The following is a 5928-nucleotide window of genomic DNA, read 5'->3' as shown; positions in this document are numbered from 1 at the left end:
CCTCCTAAAGTCCTCTCTCCTACTTGAATGTGGGCTTGATGCTTTCTAGGCCTACACTAAGCTATCCTGGACTTCCCTGTGTTGGATATTGTTTCCTGGATTCCATGTCTATCTTTCTTTGTTGACTCTTCATTTTGCTGGAGCACATGCTCCAGTCGTTCCCTTAAAAGGGAGAGGAAGAGATAAAGATTTTTGAGTTCTTGCATGGCTTAATATATCTTCACTTTATCCTCCAACTTTATTATGGTTTGTCTGGGTATAAAATTCTAGGTTGGAAATATATGTATCCCTTGAAACTCAAATCTGTTTTCTTCCTAAGTTGGAATGCAAGTTTAGATAACAAAGGAAACCTGTTTGGTTTTTTGTTTTCCCCTCAGATTTGTTTTCATTCTCCCTCTGCTTTGAACTTGTATTTGACTTGCTTTATTCTGGAAGCTTTTGGGATCTTCTCTCTTCCTCTTGTTCTGAAATTTCATGAGGATATGCCTCACTGTCGCTTTTATTCATTAATCATTCTGACCCTAAGTCTGTCCTTTCAATCTGGAGACTTTGGTTCTGGGAAATTTTCTTGTATATTTATGTGTTGGTTTCTTTGTGTGTGTGTGTGTGTGTGTGTGTGTGTGTGTGTGTGTGTGTTGGTTTCTTCTTCGTTTTCTTGCTCTCTTTTTCTGGAATTTTTATTATTTGGATGTTGAAGCTTCTGGTTTGAGCTTTCAGTTTTCTTATCTTTTCACCACTATTTTCCATCTCTTTGTTAATTTTCCCCTTACTTTCTAGGAAATCTCCTTGACTTTATCTTCTAATCCTTTTATTAAAATTTATGTTTCATCTATTATTTTGAACTCCCAAGAACTCTTTCTTGTTATTTAATTATTCATTTTTCATAGCCTCCAGTTCCTATTTTATAAATGTGATATCATCTATTATCTTGCTAGGTATTTTTTACAGTATTTTAGTTACAGGTGTTTTTGTGTTTGTTTTGTAGCTTTCTTTTTTTTCCTGTGTAATCTTTGTTTCTTCTGGGCTTCTTTATTTTGTATGTGTTTACACTAGTCTGATCTCTCTTTTGCATAACAGAGATATGTTAGTTTCCCATTACTGCTATAACAAATTATCACAAACTTAGTAGGTTAAATAACACAAATTTATTGTCTTTTAATTCTGGAAGTCAGAAGTCTGAAACAGGTCTCAGTGGGCTAAAATCAAGGTGTTGCCAGGGCCATGTTCTTCTGGGGGGAATCTGTTTCCTTGCCTTTTCCAGTTTCTAGAGGTTGCCTATGTTTCTACCAACAGTCTGTTTATGATGATTTAGTGTTCTCTAAGATTATAGAGATTTACTCTACCTTACTCCTCACTTCCTTCTGAGTCCTCACTAGCAGAATAGCTAACACCCATATTTCTACAAATGGTCTGCAAGGCTATCTAGGCTTTTCCCATCATCTTCTCAACATTCTTCCAGCCTCTGCCCATTGTCCAATTCCAAATCCACTTCCACATTTTTAGGTATTTGTTACAGCAGCACCCCACTTCCAGTACCAAAATCTGCACTAGCTTCCCATCGCTGCTTGTAACGAATTGTCACAAACTTGGAGGCTTAAACAATACAAATTTATTATCTTACCATCTGGAGGTCAGACATCTGAAATGGGTCTCACTGAACTAAAATCCAGGTGTCAGCAGGGCTGAGTTCCTTTCTGGAGACTATGGGAAAGAAGCCCTTGCCTTGCCTTTTCTAGTTTCTAGAAGCTGGCTGTATTCCTTGGTTCATGGCCCCCTTCTGTCTTCAAAGCCAGCTCTTGCATCTCTTCCATCTCATACTTCCACTGTCACATCTCTGTCTCTTGACTCTGACCCTCCTGGCTCCCTCTTTCACTTATGGCTACACTGGACCCATCCAGATAATCCAGGATAATCTCCCCATCTCAGAATCTTTAACTTAGTCACATTTGCAAAGTCCTTTTTGCCACATAAGGTAGCAAAGGAGAACAAGTAAACAAGGAGACAGGACTTCCCTGGTGGCGCAGTAGTAAAGAATCCACCTACCAACGCAGGGCACACGGTTTCGATCCCTAGTCCGGGAAGATCCCACATGCTGCGGAGCAACTAAACGCGTGCACCACAACTACTGAGCCTGCGCTCTAGAGCCCGCGAGCCACAACTACTGAAGCCTGCGCGCCTAGAGCCCATGCTCCACAACAAGAGAAGCCACCGCAATGAGAAGCCCATGCACTGCAACAAAGAGTAGCTCCTGCTCGCCGCAACTAGAGAAAGCCCACGTGCAGCAACGAAGACCCAAAGCAGCCAAATAAATAAAATTTAAAAACAAAACAAACAAACAAACAACAAAAAAAAACCCCAAGCAGACAAAAGTCCCTGCTCTCAAATTGAAACAGTATCTGGAACTTTGATTATATTTAGCAATTATTACTCCTTTTTTTTGAGATGTACTATGATATTATGGTTATGTTTTTACAAAGAGTCTTTACTTTTAGAGCTACATTCTGAAATACTGATGGATGAAATGATATGATGTCTGGGATTTGCTTCAAAATAATCAACTGGTGGGAGGGGAAGTGGTTGGGGTGTAGATGAAGCAAGATCAGCCCTGAGTTGAAGATTGATAAAGCTTCATGTATGTGGGGCTTCGTTAGACTATTCTCTCAACTTTTGTATCCATTTGAAATTGTCCTTAATAACCGGTGATAAAATGCCCCTGGTTTTGCAGAGCTGACATTCTAATGGAAGAGACAGACAACAAACAAAATGATAAGCAAAAAATATATTCTATCAGATGCCGATCGCTGCTATGGAAAAAACTAAAGCAGAAGTGGATATATTGTGCCTGATTGGAGGTGTATTCATTCATTTCCTGTGGCTACTGTCACAAATGACCCCAAACTCAGTGGCTTAAAACAACACACATTTATTTTCTTACAATTCATAAAATCAGAAGTCTGAAGTTAGTTTCACTGGGCTGAAACCAAGGTACTGGCAGGGCTGCACTCCCTGCAGAGGCTGTAGAGAAGAATCAATTTCCTTGTCTTTTCCAGCTTCTAGAGCTGCATTCTTGACATTCCTCGGCTCTGCCCTCTTCCTCCAACTTCAAAGCCCACAGCAGGGCATCCGGCTTCAGGGTAGCAGTGCCTCTGTTTCTGTCCTGCTGTCAAATCTCCCTCTTATGAGGACACGTGATTACATTTAGGACGCACCTGGATATCTCTCAAGATCCTTAACCATCACACCTGCAAATTCCCTTCTGCCATATGCGGAAGGAAAATAAAAATGGAGTCAGTATCGCTAAGAGAACTCTCTAAAGTGGAGCTGAGAGGCCATCGACGAAGTGTGACTTACGCACATCCCAGCCTGGATGGAATCTGACCTTTTGATCACTTATTGTCTTAACATAGGCATCAAGAACATCTGCCAAGGGACTTCCCTGGTGGCACAGTGGTTAAGAATCCGCCTGCCAATGCAGGGGACACGGGTTCGAGCCCTGGTCCGGGAAGATCAAGCGACTAAGCCCGTGTGCCACAACTACTGAGCCTGCGCTCTAGAGCCCTCAAGCCACAACTACTGAAGCCTGCACGCCTAGAGCCCGTGCTCCGCAACACGAGACGGCACCGCAATGAGAAGCTCGTGCACCTGCTCGCTGCAACTAGAGAAAGCCTGCATGCGGCAACGGAGACCTAACGCAGCCAAAAATAAATAAATAAATAAATAAATTTTATAAAATTAAAAAAAAAAAGAACATCTGCCAAAAATGCAAGATACTTATCGGACCCTAACCCTAAAATAACTCATGACAGCCTATCTACTTGTGGGACCCTTACCCTAAAATAACTCATGACAGCCTATCTACTTGTGGGACCCTTACCCTAAAATAACTCTTGATTCCTTAAGGACAAGTATTCCCTGGCTTGTGTCAGAGCCAATCACGATTCTCACCAGACAACTTTAACAACCTTGTGGCTTTTGTTTTATAAGCCCCTGATGCTTTCTCTTCCTCAGAACACTCCTTCAGTTTTACCCAAATCTGTGTCTCCTGAATTGCAATTCTTTTTTTTTCTTTTTTAATTTTTATCAGAGTATAGTTGATTTACAATGTTGTGTTAGTTTCAGGTGTACAGCCTGAATTGCAATTCTTAAGACCCCATATAAACTCTTGTTTGCAACCTTCTGTGTTTTGTTTTGTTTTGTTTTTGGTTGACCCATGTAACCTATGAACATTCATAGGTTCCAGGGCCTGGAGATCTTTGGGGACCATTATTCAGCCTATCCAGGGTGTATTGCAATTTAAACAGGGTAGTCAGGGAAGGCCTCGCTGGGGAAAGGACGCTTGAGGAAGACTCTAGGAAGGCTTGAGGGAGGTGAGGAAAGAAGCCATGCAGAGATCTCAGAGAAGAGCCTTTCAGACACAGAGAATAATGACTACAAAGGCCAGGAGGAGGCAGGAGGCAGTCATTCTAATTGACTGCTGTCAACCACCCCTGCTTCCAGGTATTCATGCCCTTCAGTAGCCCCTCCCCCTGACTGTGGGCTTGTTGTAGTGATGTATCCTAAGGAATGCAATACACTAGGTCCTCACTATCCATGGGTTCCGCTCAACCAACAGCAGATTGAAAATACAGTCGTCCCTTGGTATAAGCGGGGGGGATTGGTTCCAGACCCCCACGGATACCAAAAATCTGTGAATACTGAAGCCTGTCATATAAAATGTCCTAGTACGGTTCGTCTTCTGTTTCTGCGAGTTCTGAATTCGTGGATACGGAGGGCAGACTGTAAGGAACTTGAGCATATATTCACTGAGCCCCTGCTCTGTGCATGTCCTGTACTGGGTGGCAAAAGGCACACACAGTGGTGACCAAGACACTCTCAGCCCTACCCTCCTGAGGCTCACAGTCCGGTGGGGGAGACAGAAACGTCCCCAGGGAGTGACGACCCAGAGTGGGCAGGGCTGGGATGAAGGTGGGATGGGGAACAGCACCTGGCCTAGCTGTAAAGCCTTGGGCAAGTTTTTCTCTGAGACTCAGCTTCCTCGCCTCTAAAGTGGCGATGATGACCCTTACATCAACAAATGACATTAATCACAGTCATACAAATGAGAATATACTTCCAAAGTTAGGCAAAGGCTCTGACAATAGGTCCTAGGGAGCTAGTAGAACTCATGATCGTGGTGGCGGTAGGGGCGGGTGTTGAGCCAGTTAGTGAGGTTGCTGACATGACCTTGAGCCTTAAGAGATACCACAGAGATGCTCCTTGCAGTACCATGTACGAGGAGAACAAACTGGGAAGAGCAAACACACGTGACATCAGATAGTTGGGAATAAATGATGGTGATATCTTCCACTTCAGAGAAGTTTGTGCTCCTCAAGCCACATTCCAGCCCCATCTTGCTGCTTAGTTCCCTGCTTTCCACTTTCCTTTTTGCCTGCAGTGTCGTCTGCCCCACATTACCCTGCCTCATCCCTACTCCTCACCTTAGTTCTCAGAGATGACTCCTCCGGGAAGCCCTCTCTGATCCCCCAGGCTGGGTCAGGAACCTTGTCTGGGTTCCCCCATTCCAGCCCTGGTTACTTTGTTAAAGTGTGGGGAAAGGAGGGAGGACATCTTAAAACCAAGAATATAATAGAATGAAACTGAGTATATATTCGCTACTCAGATGATCTGGACAGATGCCGGTAGACCGAAACCCAGTGAATGGGATCGATTCTCTCGGTCCTCTTCCTTCCATGTTTTGTTCTTGGTACTCGGCGATCCTCAGCGATGCCTCCGGCACCGCCGCTCCCGGAGCCCGCCCCCGCATTGCCGTGCGCACGCGCATTACCCCGATTGACTTCGCCCTAGTGCAGTGACGGGCGGGATCAGCCAATAGAGTCGTGACGAAGGTGGAGCAGCACCTCGAGGACGCCCTGCGGATCCTGCCTCTAC

This window comes from Eschrichtius robustus, chromosome 19, assembly GCF_028021215.1.
Source record: "Eschrichtius robustus isolate mEscRob2 chromosome 19, mEscRob2.pri, whole genome shotgun sequence".
NCBI classification, from domain to species: Eukaryota; Metazoa; Chordata; class Mammalia; order Artiodactyla; family Eschrichtiidae; genus Eschrichtius; species Eschrichtius robustus.
This window is presented reverse-complemented; position numbering follows the sequence as displayed.